This window comes from Rattus norvegicus, chromosome 6 (genome assembly GCF_021556685.1).
Source record: "Rattus norvegicus strain SHRSP/BbbUtx chromosome 6, alternate assembly SHRSP_T2T, whole genome shotgun sequence".
NCBI classification, from domain to species: Eukaryota; Metazoa; Chordata; class Mammalia; order Rodentia; family Muridae; genus Rattus; species Rattus norvegicus.
The window spans coordinates 55,190,099-55,210,340 of NC_141539.1; the positions used below are offsets into that span (position 1 = coordinate 55,190,099).

General features: G+C 40.3%; 1 pseudogene; it reads right to left on the reverse strand.

Moving 5' to 3' along the window:
• The window catches only part of Calm2-ps3 (calmodulin 2, pseudogene 3), an 84,928-nt pseudogene that overhangs the window by 58,476 nt on the left and 6,210 nt on the right, over positions 1 to 20,242 (reverse strand).

A 20,242-nucleotide genomic window follows, 5' to 3' on the forward strand; every position in this document is an offset into this window, starting at 1 on the left:
CATTGAGGACCCAACTGTTTTATGAATCCTTTCCTCCTGAGTTTTAAGAAAGGCCAACTCCCCAGGTCCACAATGCTTAGACCCACACCCTTTGCAGCCTCAGTAGTGAAATCTGATTGAGGATGTTTGGGTGAGGATTTTACATGTTATGTCATGTTATGAGGCCATGTATGGGGCAGATCTCAAAACAGAGACTGGCAACAATAATGTCTTTAGCTTTGGATTATTCCCATCAACACTAGTTATTGTGCAAACTCATTAAGTGAGCAGTATCAAGCTATCTATAGAGATGGAGAACAAGCCTCAACATTAGAAAGAAAATTAATATTGTCTAACCCGTCATGTCAAGAGTTTACTTGAGACAGCTCAATGACTGTAGTCACTAGACAGACAGAAGGCTTCACTAGAGATTCTTAGAGATCACCAGTCTTCAAGAGCAAGCATCCTTGGAGTCAAAGGCCCAATTTCTCTTCAAAGGGTGGGGTATCACACCTTACAATGGTTTCCTCTTTACAGAAAGACTGAAGTCCTGTTTTTGTTGTTATTTATTTTTACATCTCCATCAAGGGCAGTCTTTTCCCCCAGGGCCCTGTTTGTGTGTTTCCCACAGCTGTGACTGGCTTGCCGTTGAGAGTCTTCTTCAGCCTGGGGCTCTTCTAAGATAGCAGATACATATTTGCCTAGAAGAGGGTTTGTTTTCAGGGATGAGATTTTTGTTTGGACTTGTTCTCATGTCACTAGTCACTTTTCATAGACATTTTGGATTGTCTCTACTTTATCTCCGTGGTTGAACATCCCAAACACAAATCTGAAACTAAGCATGAAGTGGCTAAGAGTCCCACTCTAGACTTCTTTTATAATTCTCTTCTTGGGTCTTGAGCAGATTGACTGATGAATAAACAACTAGAAGTATTCTGCCTTATAAGAGACCCGCAGTGTGCTGAAGGTTTTCCTGGAGAACGTGATCCGTGATGCTATCGCTTACACGGAGCACGCCAAGCACAAGACTGTCACTGCCTTGGGCGTGGTCTATGTGGTCTACGTGCTCTAGCGCCAGGGCCTACGGCTTCGGGGACTAAGCTTACCCATTTTTTCCCATCACTCAGAAACCAAAAGCCCTTTTCAGGGCCACTAAAAAAAAAAAAAAGAACTTTATTACTAAACTTTAATTATAGTAAACTTTATTATATACATTATATACATACCTTCTTAAGTTTTATCTTTAATAATTGTGTGTGTGTATGTATGTGTATATGTGTGTGTGTGTGTATGTGTATATGTGTGTGTGTGTGTGTGTGTGTGTGTGTGTGTATGTGGTGTTACTCTGGCCTTCTGGACCATGCTTAGCTTTTTGGTTTTGTCCTCACTTCTGTCTTCATTTTGGAATAATAATTTACTTTTATACAAAAATACCATGTATGGCCCTTACTCATTTAAAAGCATTAATTACTCTTTTTCTTTAGCCCCCTTTAAACCAAAAACGTATTCCATACTAATAAGATTTTATATCTTTTCACTTGATGGTTCCTTTTGTCTTCAGAGCATGGGGCATGGCTCTTTCTTAATGAAAACCCAGACAGCCTTGTCTGAAACACAGATGAGGTGTGTAAACAGCCCCCAGGGATTTCATATCTGCTCCTCTACTGAGGGTTGAATGGAAGTGTGGCAGTTCTGCCTTTGTCTTCCTTGTTTTCTCTCTTTGGTTTGGATTGATTACCTCTCTAAAAAAGCATGTGAAAACACAAACATAAGTCATTTTCCTAATCCTTGGATTCTGGGAATAGCAGAAACTAATGAGACTACCCCCAAACTGAGGACAGTTTCCCCTGAGGATGTGACTGCACTTTGGAACAGGAACAATGATCTCCTGAGGAACAGTCCATTACCCCAGGCAGTAAGTCAGGATCCTAAAGACAGCCCAGGGGGCCATCAGACCTCTCTTTGGCTCTGGCAGCATGGCAACAATTTTAAACACGCCTCTCTGTCCCTTACTGTCAATCTGTCTCTTTAATTGGCTTACTGGAACTGGTGACTAAACTTAACCTTTGGGAGCTGTCACAGCCAGGACTTTTGCCCTAAAACTCCAGTTACTATTATGAACCCAAACTGTTTTAATCGGCGTGACTACTCACTACTCATGGGTCGGTTTGGTAGCATGTAAGCCATATAAAAACCACAAGTACGTGTAGACAATAAATATTTGCATAGACATACTAAAGATAGATTTGCCAGCCACAAATTTTGTAGTTTCTATTTAGATCTATTATTGCCAGTTTTAGAAGTTAATTAATCTGATTGTTTTTCTTCATAATAGGAAGCTATCCCCAAACTAAAAACCTGTATTTCCAAGACAAGGCTCTTGATGGAGACATGCTATAAACCTTCGATCTTGAAGACACAGGGTCTAGCCTAGTCACAGAGAAAGCTTAACTGCAAGACTTATAAGGAACAAAATCAAAACCAACCCCAAAACCAAACCCAAAAACCAAACCAAACCAAACCAAACCACCACCACCACCACCACCACCACCACCACCACCACCACCACCACCACCACCACCAAACAACCAGTTAAAACATGAAGCTTATTAAACAGACTTAAGGTAAACAAGAAGGGAGGCCCAGGTGAGGATCGCTGGAGGCTTCTGGGTTCTTTTGTCCTGGAACAAAGAAGTGGACAGACATGTGGACAATAGCAAAAGTAGGGATAATCTACTAAGAACGGCGTACTTCCCAAGTGGGAGAGCAGGCCACGGGAGAGATGGTCTGTCAGCTCAAGAGGATGCCTGCTGCGCGGAAGGAGGGTTGTTGCGGCATACTGTACGGGCTTTGGATCGTTTGCATGGCTCAGGCTTCCTCCCACATACAGCTTAATGCTGCACATATCGAATTAGCACCACAAATCTCGACCTAGGCATCTGTTCTTTAACATTACAACACGCCACAAGTCACCTTGGACCCTCTCTGCTTGTGCCCCTCCCTGGCTCCAGCCATTTTCAGTTGGCCTCTGTCAGACGTTCCAAGCTTCTGAGATACTTTTCAAGTGTGCTAATTTTGCAGCCTTTGTGTAGGGTCCTCTGGAACTGTTGACCACGCCTCTGCTTTAGTGTTACGTAACATCAACCAATGGCTGCATGTCAGAAAGCAGATAAAACTCTGTGTTGGTATAAATTATCCAGAATTACTTGCTTTGCAGACATGCCCATCTCACTTTAAGGAACAGAATAGAGCCTTCCGAGCGATGTTTTACCCCACACACTCTTCTTTGTGGCAACTGACTTGTAACAGAGTGTGGTGTGCAGACTTGCGAAATGAAGATCACATGGGATAACATCAGGGGTGCAGACTCTCCCCTGACTCCAACCCCAACCTCTAGTTTCACTGCATTTTAAAGACTCTCTAGGTGATTCGCATGTTCCCTCAGTTCAGGAAGCACCGCCTGAGTCTGATATGTGCCTCACCTTGAAGTGCTGTGCTCACTTCAGCGGCCCACCAAAGTGAAGGTGCAGCCTTTGTGTTGGGGGGATTTTCCTGCAGACGTCTGAAACTTTGGACCTGAGAAGGATAGCATAGTTTCAAACATACAGACAGATGGACCTGAGCCTTTTGCAAGCTCCAGGTCGACATCAAATGAGCAATCTCTCCAATCACCGCTTCCCTGGATCCTTTCCAAACCATCCACACACTTTAGAGCAATTCTCTCTCATAGGTCAGTAGGGAGCTCAATCTGTCTGATCCGAGGGAGACCCACAGGTTCTAACTGTCAGGATTTTGCTTTCTCTTCATATATCTGACTCCCTTTTTCCCTTTCTCTCCCCGTATACCTTTTTTTTTTTTCTACAAAGATAGGAATTTGGAAAGAAAAACAATTTAAATATATTTTAAAATGCTGTTACTAATGTAAAACAGAAATTAGTTAGCTAAAACAATGCAGAAGTCTCCACACATTGCCCAAACCATGGAATAGCGTGCTTCTTGTTTTAAAGAAATAGTGCTTGTTTGTTTTTAATTTGTGTGTAGGTGTGCGTGCTTGTGTGACTTTTGGTGCACATTTGTGCTGCTTCCCGCGGAGGTCAGAGGAAGATGCCCTGGAACTGAAAGTACAGGAGATTGTGTGAGTGTTGTAACAAAATCTGGGTCCTCTGCAAGACCAGTTAGTGCTCTTACTCACTGAGCCATCTCTCTAGCCCAGGAAGTATAACTTCCCCCAACACCTTAACTGCTTTCATTCTGGAGCAACAGGCTTCTGAGATCCTGGTGAATGGATTTCCTATCTTATCCCCCAGTACAAGTCACACGCAACTACTTAGGTTTTCAGGAAACTGCATCCGAATGGTAGTTTCTATGATTTCACTAACGTGTGTCATGCTTAGTCACTTATTATCCAACAGGTGAGCAACACAGAAAGGCTCTGGTGGCATTAGTAAGAACGGATGTCGGCCATTTAAATGGGCTTGGCTTGTGATAAGCAGCCTTCTAATATCCCAAAGCTCTTTAGGCTACTATATGTGAATTACAGAGTGACATTTTTTAGGGTGTAGGAGGCTTGGTTAGGTTTCAATGTTCTTCACATCCGGTCCAGTCATATCTGGGCTATGCAGATTGTCCCCGCCATTTTGAATTCCTACTGGAAGAAGAAACTAACCTCAAATCCTGGTGTTGTGTGCTAACAATTTACCTTCTATCCTTATTGGACCAACAGTAACATATGTAAGGGTCACGGGCACCTTGCCAGGTGTTAAGATGGCATCTCCAATGGGACAGCATCAGCCGAGTGAATATCTTTAATAAATTACAAAGAAAAGAAAGAACTTTGTTATTTGAAGATAGTAGGGAATACACACACACACACACACATACACACACACACACACACACACACACACACTGCACGCGCAACTGAAGAAACCAGTCATTTAGTCTTTCTTTTTCTTCCTTCCTTTCTTCCTTCCTTTCTTTGTTTCTTTGCTTCTTTCTTTTTTCTTTGTTTCTTTTTTCTTTTCTTTTTCTTCTATTTTGGTTCCCTATCAAAAGAGTAGTTTTAACATTCAATCTGTTCTCATTTTTAAAAGAACAGATGGCTTATAGGGATGTTTGCCTTATAACTAATCACCAAATTATTTGCAAACAAATAAATAAAAGTAGAAGACCAGTTTCAAGATGCTATGGTAAAGACATATAAATGTATTACTATCACCATGGAAAGGTTCAACTATGAGGATCAGAGACCAGTATCTTGTTAGGTCTAATACGTGGCTTGTTTTTCCAAGATCCCAAATGTTGTTTCCATTCCTGGATTGGCAGTAAAGGTGGGTAGGGAGGTTCAAATAATTCAAACATGGTTAGTGGTTGGCTGAGCCTTGGTGTTTCAGTCTGTGGTCCACAACTTGTTAGTGAGGACACACAGAGTACAAAGCACTCTTCAGCTATGAACCAGTGATCATGTTGTAATGTGGACCCAGCAGTAACAGAGAGTGGCACCTTTTAAAGGACAGCTGGGTATTCACAGTTTTGTAAACTGTGTGGATTATTAAAATGTAGTGAACATTCAAATACAGCATTTCTGTGCATTTTCAACCCCCTCCAGCTAAGGCCTCTCCTCTATCAAAGCAGAAGTCCCTGTTATACATTAAAAATATATACATGGTAAGTGGTAGAGATATGGCTCAATGGTTAAGAATGTTGCTCTTCTAGACGTTTGTATATGCTTGGCCTAGGGAGTGGCACTATTAGGAAGTATAACCTTGTTGGAGTAGGTGTGTCATTGTGGGTGTGGGTTTTAAGACTACTTTTCTGCTGCCAGGAACTCAGCATTCTGCTAGCAGCCTTCAGATGAAGATGTGGAACTCTCAGTTCATCCTGTACTATGCCTGCCTGGATGCTGCCATGCTTCTGCCTTGATGATAATAGACTGAAACTCTGAACCTATAAGCCAGCCCCATTAGATGTTCTTATAAGACTTGCTTTGGTCATGGTGTCTGTTCACCGTAGTAAAACCCTAACTAAGATAGGACCCAAGTTCTGTTTCCACCATCCTGTCAGTTCACAACTAACTGCCAGTTACTCCACTTACAGGAATCCTATAGTCTCTTCTGGTTCCCCCCACACACTTGAATGCACATGACAAGCACACATACACAATTTTAAAAATGGGAAAATCTACATTGTTTTACTGAGGGTCACTCCTACAGTTTAAAGTACAGAAGGTTTTGTGTCATTTTTCCTTGTTTTTCATATTTCCCTTAATGTGGTAAAATACCCTGCTTATTAATTGGCACCACTGAGTAACAAAAGCATCTTTTCAGCCTTCTATGCTACAGCAGAAACATGTAGGATAAGTAAGTAGAGTTGTAAGTGAATGAAGATCTCATTATTATACACAAAATACAGGGAAGTAAAAATTAGAACCTCAAATCCCAATGATATGTATCTAAAGATGACAGTACTACAAGCACAGAGGAAATCCTTGACTCTGGTACACCTCTTAATTACACAAAGGACCCATGCCCTTCACTGGTAGACTTGTCTGAACATTCAGCAGTCTCTTCTGTAACAAGAGGTCAGGCATTTGTATGGACACTTATGGCTTCACAGCAGTAGTCAGGAAAAATATCCTGAATTAATATTAGACCCTAACCTGACCTCAACATTAAGTCAGATACATCGAATCTGGTAGAAAAGAAAGTGGGGAATAGACTTGAACTCAGGGCACAGGAGACAACTTCCTGAACAGAACACCTATAGTACAGACACTAAGATCAATTAATAAATGGGAACTCATGAATCCAAAAGGCTCTGTAAGGCAAAAGACACCATCATTTGGACAAAGCAGCAGACTAAAGAATATTTACCAATTCTACATCTGATAGAAGACTAATATATACAATATATAAAGAACTAAAAAAAAAGCTAGACATCAAGAACACAACCCAATTGAAATGGGGCATAGATCTAAACAGAGAATTCTTAAAAGATGAAACTCAACTGGCCAAGAAATATTTAAAGAAATGTTCAATATCTTTTAGTCATCAGGGAGATGCAAATAAAAACTATTTTGAGATTTCATCTTATATCTGTCAGAATGGCTAAGATCAATAAAACAAGTAAGAGCTTATGCTGGTGAGCATGTGATGTAAGAGCAACAGTCACACATTGCTGGTTGCAGTGTTAACTTGTACAGGCACTATAGAAATCAGTATGGTGGTTCATCAGGAAGCTGGGAATAGATCTACTCCAAGATCCAGATATACCACTCTTGGGCAGATACCCAAAGGACTCTACATTTGTCATGGTTTGTGTAAGTTTGGTCCAGGGAGTGGCACTATTAAAAGGTGTTGGAGTAGGTGTGACCTTTTGGAGTAGGTGTGTCACTGTGGGTGTGGACTTTAAGACCGTATTCTTAGCTGTCTGGAAGTCAGTCTTTTGCTAGCAGCCTTCAGGTGAAGATGTAGAACTCTTAGATCTGCCTGCATCTCATCTCGAGCTGCCATACTGGAACCTTGATGATAATGGACTGAACCTCTGAACCTGCAAGCGAGCCCCATTAAATGTTGTCCCTTATAAGACTTGCTTTGGTCATGGTGACTGTTCACAGCAGTAAAACCCTAACTAATACAACATCCTATTACAGAGACACTTGCTCAACTTTTTCATTGCTGCTCTATTCATAATACCCAGAAGTTGGAAACAGCCTAGATATCTGTCAACAATGAATGGACAAAGAAATTGTGCATTTACAAAATGAAATATTACTCAGCTATTAAAAACAAAAAAAACCCAACAACAATAACAACAACTAACAGAGAAATCATGAAATTTGAAGGTAAATAGACGGAGCTCAAAAAGGTAACCTAGACTTGAAAAGACAACTATGGTTTGTATTTGCTTATTACATGGATATTAGCTGTTAAGTATTCCATAAGCAGGCTACAATTAGTATAACCACAGAGGAGGGAGGGAGGGAAGGAGAGAGTGAGGGAGAGAGAGAGAGAGAGAGAGAGAGAGAGAGAGAGAGAGAGAGAGAGAGAGAGAGAGAGAAACTTGTAGGGAGAGAAGACCCTCCCCAGGAAGGGAAAATAGAATACATAGTTCTGAATGGATAGGGCAGGGGATTACAATTGAATGGCAAGTGGGAAGGAAGAGGTGGGTAAGGGAACAAATACAGGAGGGGTAGCTAAAACTAAGATACTTGAGGGGTCATATGGAAATCTAATACAGTAGGAGTCTCTTAAAGCATATATGCATATGGTAGAGATTTAAATGAAATCACAAAATAAAGGGGTGACAAAGCCCAACTAGACATATCTCACCACCAAATAAAACCTTTAATATGCAGAATTCCAACTAATTAAGTTGCTAGTCAAAGGGTTCTCATGGAAACCTCCCCAAACCAAGCTATCACAAAGGCTATTGGTTGCTCACCACAAACTAATGGTGAGTCCCTTTGGCCTTAATTGCCATAATTCATTGAACATGGAGAAGTCAAGCTGGTGCCTACCTGGGACCTTCGTTCCTACTGACTAGCCTCTATGGTACTGGAACATACTCTGTGCTTCTAGAGGAAAAGCCAAACGTAAAACCTTAGCACTACAATGGTGACCTGCCTGTAAGAGAATGCTAGTGGCATAGTGGCACAAAAGTTGTAGAAGTGACCATTGCACCATCTGAATGAAGTGCATATGAACTCACAGGGACTATAATAGCATATACAGGCTCTGCACAGGTCTGGGCCAGGTGAGTCCTGGCACTGAGAGGAGAAATGAACACACTCCCTATGCTCAGACATAGATGGCCACCATGAAACAAACTCAATGGTACTTTAGGAACTTTGTTATTGTTGTTTGTTTTTTTTTTGTTTCATAATGTTTTTTCTTTATTTTTAACTTTCCAGGTCACTTGTCTATATATTACGATTTCTGGTTTTGTGGTTTTATGAGATTTCTCTGTGTGTAAATATATGTCTCTGTGTCTATATGTGTTTCTCGTGCTTTTTCTTTGGCTCTTTTAAAAATTTGTTTGTGTTCATTTTGTCCTATTCTAGTTTGTCTTTATTTTATCTTATTTTGTTGTTGATGATGTTATACACCTGCTTGTATTAGCATCGTCATCATCATTGTTATTACGTCTACCTTGTTTTCTAATGAGAAAGCTCAAGAAAGGGCATGGACTTGGTGGGTGGGGAGATGGGATGGAGTTGGTAGGAGCTGGGGGAGGGTAAACCATAATCAAAGTATATTGTGTGAAAAAATATATTTTCAATAAAAGAAAAGAAGGAAGGAAGAAATTAGATCATATATCAAACTTTGTCACCTTGAAAAAGATTGAGCCACCATTTTCTCATGTAAGAAACTTACCTGCAGAATCTCTATGTTCCAGTCTCCAGGTGTCCTAGGAGGCCAAAAGTGTGAAAAAGGGGCAAAGTGTTCCCATTTTCTGTTATCTATAATCTAAAATAGCAGCTGCACTAAGCCCCTAAAGACGGAGTCTAGAGATGGAATAGACTTTTCTTTGTGACTCATCATGCCTACTGGATGCTTTCTGATGTTTTTGAGAAGTGTCAGGTACCATGTGCTGTCACATGCACCATTGTTTCTCTGCCTGCTCGGCACTGCTGTAGTGGGTGCTCAGTCCACATGCCTTACTTTATAGCTAAATTTGTGGCTAAGCTGAGATATGAATTGTTTATGATACTGTAATCACAAAAAATAGTTCCAGAGCATGAAATTTCCCAATCATCACAGTTTTCTTTGTTTAAGCTTTATGTAACTATCTGGACTATAAAACGACAAACCAAACAAATAACCAACAAAATCCCACTATATGAACATTCAAGATTGGTGGTTCACATCTATAATATCAGCATCCTAAAGGCAGAGGCAGGAGGATCACTGCAAGTTCAAAACCAGCCTCATTTATATAGCAAGTTCCAGGTCAACTAGGGCTTCATCATAAGACTGGACTTAAAAAAAAACAAATGAAATTTTATTAGTATAATCTTTTGATGAAAAGTTTGTATAAAAGATGAAATAAATTGGATATCATGTTTATCCATTTTCATTACTATGATGAATACCTGAGACAGGCTACTTTACAAGGAAAAAATGGTTTATTCAGGCCCATAATTCTAGAGGTTCAAAGTCCAGGAATGACGCAGGTTCTTACAAGTACCTCCCAGACCTCAGTTTTATCACATGCAGAAGCATACATGTATTTGTTTCCTTGACTTCATAAACAAATAGGATTCAACCTTAGGTCATTCTTTAATGACCTTATCTAATCTAATCTAATTTAATTATTTCCCCAAAGCAGTACAAACCATAGTGGCATCAACTTTCCAGCTTCTTCATCTCATCAGTGTAACAGTTTGGGGACTCAATGAACACCTGCCTGCATTCTTGTTGGAAAACCTCACTGAGGCCATAGCAGATGCGCACAGAGAAGGGCAAACAGAGAAAATGGTAACCAAAATACTCATATGGTATTCAGTGTTCAGTTCTTGGTTGGAGAATATTTCTGAGGCTGACCTATAGTCTGCATTGGGTTCTAAGAGACACTAAGCTACTCTTCTTGGAGCTGTTTGACTTCAGGCATGTTCTAGCATGTACATGTGTAATGGTGACATAGGAATGAAGACAATTAGTGTAATACCTTAGGAGGTAAAATTCTCTCTTCCTAAGTCTGCTTTTCAAATAAATAGCCCTTACCTTTTCAATCCTTAGTGCTACCATAGTAGATCTTGGTCTTGGGAAATTGATTATTCAAACTGTTGTAGATCAGTGTTTGACAAACTTCTTCGGTGAAGGGCCAGGCAACAAGTATTTTGGCTTTGCATGTCATGCAGCCTTTAGTCCCCCTACTCGGGTCTGCTATTGTAGGAAGGAGGCTAAACATATGGACAAGGGTAGCTTTATCACAACAAAAATGTACCATCAACCAGGCACTGGATGTGCTGTGCGGTGGTAGTTTATTGGGCCTAATGCATTTATTGGGAACTAATGCATGCTTCTGAAGTAACTGTGCAAAATGAGGACCAAAAAAGATGAAGAACAAAACCGAGTGTCACTGCCCTTGACATGCTGTATTCCACTGTGACAATATGCTTATCCACAAAGGAAGAAGTTTCTCTATTTTATTTGCCTGGGTGATACATTATTCTAATTATATAATGACAATATTTAGAACATGCTCTATTTAGAACCCCAGAGAACATTCTGGATGAAAATAGTTGCAGGTCATTGTTAACATCCCACATTGACTTTTTTTTTCCAGGTAAAACATCCTAAGTTATTCTTCCATTCTTCTCATGACTTTGTCATATTATTGAGTGACCTCATCATTCTAATCAACCTCCAGGAATGACTCCAGGGTACCACAGTCTCAGAACCATCCGCAATGCTCCAGGAATGGTCTAAGGAGTGCAGATTACACTGATTATTAATACAACTGTAACTCACAATTACAGGGGGAGGCATATGCCTGCTGTGCCTCATTTAAAGCCTATTGCTAAATGAAGCCCCCTTGATTTTAAGCATAAGCATCTGCTGTTATTATGATAGAGTTCTTTCACGGTTCTTTTCTAAAACAGAGGTTGTAGACCCCAGGTTTAGACTTTATTCTTGTTTCTTTGAGATTATAGTTTTGAAAAAAATGTAGTTGTTTATGGTACTTCAGAAGGCATATTAGCTCTCTTCCTGCATCCTAAGCACTCTGAATTTGATAAGCTTGCCTATAAGCTTATCTGTCATTTTGTGCAAATCATAGATGAAAAGCATGAAAAGGTCAAAAACCAGAGGATAGAGATCATGAAGGGACAACCTCAATAACAACACCGAGAGACAGAAAAGAGGGGATCGCTCTCACTAGTAATCAAATTAATGTAAGAGAAGAATTAGTGAAACCATGAATGTGTAATATATATATATATATATATATATATATACACACACACACACACACACACACACACAGTCACACAGTGCTGGGAAATCTAAGGGGAAATTATAGATACTCATACATTGCTTAAAGTATTGAAACTTGGATGCTTAGTAATCTATGTAGCAGTATGTATTCAGAATTTACATATGCATTTCTTCACTTTTTGGCCCTGGGAACTTATGAGAAGTAATAAAAATATGCCAAAAAATGTGCATTTGAAGATAATTCCTAATCTGTAAAAGCCAACAAACAAACAAGCAAACAAACAATAAAAAATCCAATGCTCCAACTGTCCCTGGATTTTATATTAGAATGTTAAGATAAAAATTATCTTATGGTGAAGAACTAGAATTGAAAGTAACAAAATTATATAACATACAGAGAAATGGCCCCATTGTCTAGCTGTAGAGTCTTTTGGGACCCCAAGAGTGTCCTGTTTCCCAATGGAAACATTTGGGGTCCCAAAGACAAATCAGCTTGGAACTGTGTCCCACCAATCCCATTCTAGTTGGTCTACCTGTGACATGGCCCACAGAGATGAGCTGTATATGGCCCCCTGAGCTCTGCTGTCTAGCTCTAGGCTCACTCTTTGGGTCTAAAGGAGCCTCGTGGGACCCCGTGAGTGCCTTGCCTCCTTGTGGAAACATTTGAGGACCCCTAGACTAACTAGCTTGGAACAGTGTTCCACAATTCCTTCTCAGTCTGGTCTGTCCAGGACACAACCTGCAGGATTGAGTTATGCGAAATCTCCTGGGCTCTACTGACTATCTCTGAGCTTGCTGTTCTGTCCCAAGGAACCTTGTGGGATCCCAAGAGCCTTCTATTTCCCTGTGGAGGCTTGTGGAGGCCCCAAGAACTACCACTTTGTAATATTTCCCCACCAGTCCCTTGCCAGTGCAGTCTGCCTAAGGCACAGTGGGTGGAGTTGCATACCCTGACCCCACTGTCTGGCCCATGGCTTCTCCCACCTTCCTGAAAAGTTCTTCTGCCATCAGGATCATCTAGCCAGCACCAGGGAAGAACAGATACCTAATGGACAGCATAAGAACACAGTTAACAAGACACAAGGCAATACTGAACCACAAGAGCCCAGCTACCCCTGCTACAACAAAACCTGCTTATCCTAAGGAAACTGGAACACAAAGTAAGAATCTTAAATCCAATTTTATACAGATGATAGGCGCCTTTAAAGAGGCCATAAATAAATTCTCGTAAGGAAATACAGGAAAATACATTCAAATAGGTGAAGGAAATGATATAACTGTTCAAGATCTGAGAATGGATACAGAATCAACAAAGAAAATACAAACTGAAAAAATCTTGGAGATGGAAAGCCTAGGAAACAGAACAGGAACTAAAGATACAAGCATCACTAACAAAATACAAGAGCTTTAAGAAAGAATCTCAGGCATAGAAGATATGGTAGAAGAAATTACATTGATCAAAGAAAACACAAAATCTAAAGAGTTCATGACATAAAACCTCAAGGAAATTTGGGACACTCTGAAAAGACCAAACCTAAACATAATAGGAATAGGAGAAGATTCCCAACTCAAAGACCCAGTAAACATCTTCAACAAAATCATAGAAGAAAGTGCCCCTAACCTAAGAAGAGCTGCCTAAAATGTTCAAGCTTCTTACAGTATACCAAACAGTTTGGATCCGAAAAGAAAATCCTCCTGCCACATAATATTCAAAACACTAAATATACAGAATAAAGAAAGAATTTTAAAAAGCTGCAAGAGCTATCTATCCAGAACAGATGTGGACAGAATCCATTATTCTGCTGTACACAAGAAACATATCCCAGCAACAAAGAAATCATTATTTCAGTATAAAGGGCTGGAAGAAGATTGTCCTAGCAAACAGACTCAAGAAAAAAGCTGGCATAGCCATTCTAATATCTAAGAAAATAGATTTTCAACTGAAGGCAATCAAAAGAGACAGAGAAGGACACTTCATACACACCAAAGGAAAAATCTACCACGGAGATATCTCAATTTTGAAATCTATGCCTCAAATGCAAAGGGACCCACATTCACAAAAGGAACCTTACTAAAGCTTAAATCACACATCAAACTCCACACATTAATAGTGGGAGACCTTGACACACCACTCTCACCAATGCCAGGTCATCAAGCCAGACACAAAACAGAGAAATAACAAAACTAACAGAAGTTATGATTCAAATGGACCTAGCAAATATCTATAGAATATTGCCCAAACACAAAGGGATATACTTTCTTCTCAGCAACTCATGGTACTTTCTCTAAAACTGATGATATAATCAGACACAAAGCAAGCCACAGCAGATACAAGAAGATTAAAATAACCCCACACATGGATTAAATTTAGCTGGACTTCAACAACAGAAGCAACAGAAAACCTAAATATTCATCGAAACTGAATAACTCTCTACACAATGATTACTGGGTCAGGGAAGAAATAAAGAAAGTAAAGACTTTCTAGGATTCAATAAAAATGAGGGCACAGCACACCCGCACTTACGTGACACCATGAAAGCAGTGCTTAGAGGAACATTCGTAGCACCAAATACCCTCATAAAGAAATCGGAGAGTTCTCATACTGATGAATTAAAGTGAATAATTAAAAGAAAAATTAATAATTAAAATTATTAATGAAGGCTCCAGGGGAAAAAGTAGCAAACACACCCAGTAGGAAATAATCAAACTCAGGGCTGAAATCAATCAATTAGAAACAAAGAATCAGCAAAACCAAGAACTGCTTGAGAAAAATCAACAAGACACACAAACCCTTAGCCAAACTAACCAAAAGGCAGAGAGACAGTACCCAAATTAACAAAATCAGAAATGAAAAGGGAGACATAAAAACAGACATGGGAAATTCAAAGAATCGTTCTTTATGTCTTACTTCAAAAGCCTGTACTCCACAAAATTGGAAAATTTAGATGAAATGACTGATTTTCTAGACCAAGTACCAAAGCTAAATCAAGATCAGGTAAACTATCTGAACAGTCCTATAATTCCTAAGGAAATAAAAACCTCCCAAATAATTTTAGCACAGAATTTTACCAGATTTTCAAAGAAGAGCTAATGCCAACACTCCATGAACTATTCCACAAAATAGGAACAGAGGGAACTTTGCCAAACTCATTCTATGAGGCCACAGTCACCCTGATACCGAAATCACACAAAGACTCAACAAAGAAAGAGAATTTCAGACCAATTTCCCTTATGAACATTGATGCAAAAATACTCAATAAAATTCTCTCAAACTGAATCCAAGAACACATCAAAGACATCATCCACCATATTCAAGTAGGCTTCATCCCAGGGATGCAGGGGTAGTTCAATATATGAAAACCCATCAACGTAATCCACCATGTAAACAAACTGAAAGAAAAAAAACACACATGATGATTTCATTAGATACTGAAAAAGCCTTTGACAAAACCCAACACCCCTTCATGTAAAAAGTCCTGAGGAGATCAGGGATACAAGGTGCATACCTGAACACAGTAAAGGCAACATACAGCAAGTCAATAGCTAACATCAAATTTAATGGTGAGAAACTTAAAGCAATTCCAATAATTGGAAACAAGACAATGCTGTTCACTCTCTTCCTATCTCTTCAACCTAAACTGTGAGGTTCTAACTGAAACAATAAGACAACTAAAGGAGCTCAAGGGGATCCATGTTGCAGAGGAAGAAGTCAAAGCATCACTACTCACAAATGATATGATAGTATGTATATATATATATGTATATATATATGTATGTATGTATGTATGTATGTATGTATGTATGTATGTATGTATGTGAGGCCAATAATTCTGCCAGAGAACTCCTACAGCTGATAAACAAATTCAGCCAAATGGCTGGATATAAAAGTAACACAAAGAAATCAGTAGCCCTTCTTTATACAACTGATAAATGGGCCGAGAAGTTAAGGACACAACACCCTTCACCATAGCCACACACAATATAAAATATCTTGGTTTAACTCTATCCAAGCAAGTGAAAGACCCATATGATAAGAATTTCAAGTCTTTGAAGAAAAAAATTGAGGAGGATATCAGAAGATGGAAAGATCTCCCATGATCATGGATCACAGAAAGTAGGTAATAGCCTTGAACTCATCAGCACAGCAGACAGCTTCCAGAGCAGAATACCAATGGCTCAGGCACTAAGGTCAAGAATTAATACATTGAATTATTTATTAATGATGGAACTGAAAAGCTTTTGTAAGTCAAAGGATACTACCATGAGGACAAAACAGCAGCCTACAGATTGGGAAAAGAGCCCTACATCCAGCAGAGGGCTTAAATCCAAAACACAAAAGGAACTCAAGAAGTTAGACACTGACAACCCAGATAAGCCAATTAAAAATGGGGTACAGAGCTAAACAGAATTCTCAGAGGAATCTCAAATGACCAAGAAGCACTTAGAAACATGTTCAACATCCTTAGTCATCAAGGATATCAAAACGACCCCGATATTCCCTTACACCAATCCGAACGGCAAAGATTAAAAACTCAAAGAACAGCACATACTGGAGAGGTTGTAGAGGAAGGGGAACACTCCTCTATTGTTGGTGGGAGTGCAAACTTGTCAACCACTCTGGAAATCAATATGGTGGTTTCTCAGAAGATTAGGAATAGTTCTACCTCAAGACCCAGCTAAACCACTTCTGGGCATATACCCAAAAGACGCTCCAACATTCCATAAGGAAACTTGCTCAGCTATATTCATAGCAGCTTTGTTAATAATAGCTAGAAACTGGAAACAACCCAGATGTCCCTCAACCGAAGAATGGATGAAGAAAATTCACACAGTAGAATACTCCTCAGCCATTAAAATCAAGGACATCGTGAATATCACAGGCAAATGGATGAAACTAGAAAATATCACCCTGAGTGAGGCGACCCAGACCCAAAACAACATGTATGGTATGTACTCACTTATGAATGGATATTAGCTATAAAGTATAGGATAACCACGCTAAAATCCACAGACCTAAAGAGGCTAAATAACAAGGAGTGCTGAAGGGAGGCGGATTGAACATTTCTCGAAGGAAAAACAAAGTAGATATTGGAGGTGGATGGAAAGAGGGAACTGGGTAGAAGAGAAATGGGAAGCAGAGTATGATTGGGGTGAGGGAGATCTTATGTATGGAGAGCAGGGGAGAGAGAAGGGAAATCAGCAGGGCAGGGGCAGTTTCTGGGATGACTTTTACAAAAATAAAGTATATATGCATATATCAGCACAAAAGCAACGAGGAGGTTGCTAGTGGCAGTTGAAACAGTCCTATGTGGTTACCAGAAAACAAGCCATTCCTCATATCAAATGGGATAAACTCCTTGTACCTCGTGCTGTGTTTGGATCCCTTTGCCTTGTTTTGTAGCGGTGAAGTGCCCCTTGATCACGTCCGAGGTTTTGTCTTTCACTGAATCATGTTCCAGCTGCCTGACCCTCCTGTGTGGGTTCAGAACTCGTTTGGGCATAACAACTAAGTCTCTTTCCAGGTCAGTATAATAAAGGAGTGATGTGCAATTAAAAAAAAGAAAGAAATGATATGGGAGAGGGGCCTCAATCACCTCTTTTTTTTCTTCTTCTTTCTTTTGGTTTTTCTAGACAGGGTTTCTCTGTGCAGCCCTGGCTGTCCTGGAACTCACTCTGTAGACCAGGCTGGCTGTCTGCTTCTGCTTCCTGAGTGCTGGGATCAGAGGTGTGTGTTACCATACCTGGCTTTGATCGCTTTCTCTTGAGACGGAAGTACTGGGAATTTGTGGTCAGATCACGTAGTGACACTCCTCATCTTGGAAGGGGTCATTGAGCTACTAATCTAGTCCTTAGACACAGAGTAAGAGAGGGCTGAGGAGACAGCGAATGAGAGGATGAGGCAGTCCTGGCCATGATTTGGGGGAAAATAGTTACAGCAATGTAGCTACAAAGTTCCCAAAAGAAGGGTTAAATAATTGAAAAATTGTTTGTAAATGACACAACTCGGTGGTCTCTTTGGTGTTTGCTCCTCCCACATTTTTTCTCTAGATTAATCATGTATTTATTGTTTGAAGACGCAGTGACATATTATGAATGTCTACCCTATCATCTAGAAATTTCTCAAATGAGTCATTCCTACATATTTAAAAATCTAAAGAGATGTGAACAAAATCTGTAACATTATCAGTCAGTGGTGTGATGGTACGGCCAGGGGCATCTTCGGAATATTGGAGTTCTTTTAGTCACCCTTCCGTACTGTGAAGCGACATCATGACCATAGCAACTCTGATAAAAGGAAGTATTTAATTGGGGTTTGCTTATAGTTTCAGAGGCTTAGTCTATTATAATGGCAAGGGTCATGGCAGTATGCAGACAGTCCCTGGAACAGTAGCTGAGAGATCCACCCTGATCCTTAGGCAGAATGTTAGAAACATTGGGTTAGAATGGGCTTTAAAAACCTCAAAGCCCACTCCTAGTGACATACTTCCCCCAACAAAGCCACACCTACTCCAACAAGGCCACACCTCATCCTTCTAATTCTTTCAAATAGTGTCACTCTCTGATGACTAAGCATTCAAATATATGAGCCTAAAGGGGCCACTCTTATTCGAACCACCACATGCATGTGACAATCACATGGCTGTGGTATCAGATGTGTCAGGCTGCAATTACTCAGTAATGTAAGTCATGAGGACCTTTACGACTCTTTAACTAGATGATGATAGGTGGACAATCTAAGAATTGTGAAGTCTTCACAGTGTCTCTGAGGATCTGGCTACCTTCTAGCTTTTCCCATTATCCTTAGCTTAAACTTCACTCCCAGGCTTTTGCTTTATAGCTGCAAGAGAATTTTACATAGGATGCAGCATCGCGGCATCTCATTCTCGAGTTCAAAGTTAAAACTAGTCCGTAGTAAGGTTCAGATGTTTGGGACTCCAGCCAATGAAATGGTGCTATCCACATTTAGGGTGAGCATTTTTCAAAGAACCTAATCTGGAAACCCTCTCTGGGCACACATTTGGAAAGGAATTTTCAGAATAACATTTGGTATGGGAAGGAAAGGAGTGGATTGAAATCTCAGCTTGTGCTCCTCTGGAAGAACCAGCAGCCTTAGGAATATGCACCCAAGTCTATGCCCAGAGGCTTGTCTTAATTGGGATTCTTGATGCTCTTAACTTGGCAATCATGTCCACAACCGTGGCCTTTAGCGAGGTGTACTGTAGGCTTCCCTCCAGATATATACGCTTTAGAAAGCTCTTTTACAAGAGAAAGTATGTTTGGCTAAGCAGGAACAAGTTCTTGTGTGGGGAAGCTTTGAAGAAAGGAAACTAAGAATGGAGGAAGCAAATGGTTTTTGCTTTTCCTATTTTGGCAGGCATTTCCCAGTTCCCTGAGGATCAGTGTCTGAGACAGAGCAGAGCTGGTTGCATATTCCTAAGGCTGCTGGCTCTTCCAGAGGAGCAGAACAGGCTGAGATTTTAACCTGCTTCTTCTTTCCCTCCCATATTAGATGCTATTTTGAGGCCTTTTTTCCAAATGTGTGCCAAGTCAGGGAGACGATGGTCATTACCTGAAGGAAGTGGTACTGAGGGAGCCCTGGGTCAGTCTGAGCACATGCAGCATTTTTCCAGGTTGACAGCACCATGATGGATCCAGCTGTCAAAGGCATATGGGCACAGACTAGGGCAGCATATCAGCTACATTTACACCATTTCCCCAAACTGTTGAGAAACTCTGATTTCTAAAGGTTTCCTCTCTGCAGGAATCCCCCTTTTAAAGAATTTTTTCTTCTCTATTTTTTGTTTGCACAATCTCAAAGTGTAAACATCACCTCAGGTGAAGTGATGAGATGAGAGCTGAACTCAAGCTGTGTGAATACATGGCTTGGACTTGGCCCAGAAGAATTTTCTTCTCTGTTCTACCTATCCCTAGGCCTAGGCCTGGAATCTTCTAGCTGCTGTGCAATCTAATTTTCTGCATGCTCTGAGGACCTTGAAGGTTTCAGCTTCCAGCCTCCACCTGCTAATCTCAGTCTAAAATGTTTCAGTCTCCAAGACTTACTGATGAATAAACTCATCCTTTCCAGCTCTTTCTGAACTCTGGGTGGCTTGGTCAACTCAGCTGTTCTGACTCAAACTCCTCTCTAAGCTGTTTGATTCAGATTTGCTTCTCTTGGCTTCTGACTGAATTGCTCTATTTGGAAAAACTGCCCCTGAACTCCACAAACCAAACTGCTCTGCTTGGAACTGAGCTCAACTGCGCTCAACTGAATTGCACTCAACTCAACTCCTCTGACCTGAACTGCCTCTCTCCCCTCAATGCTT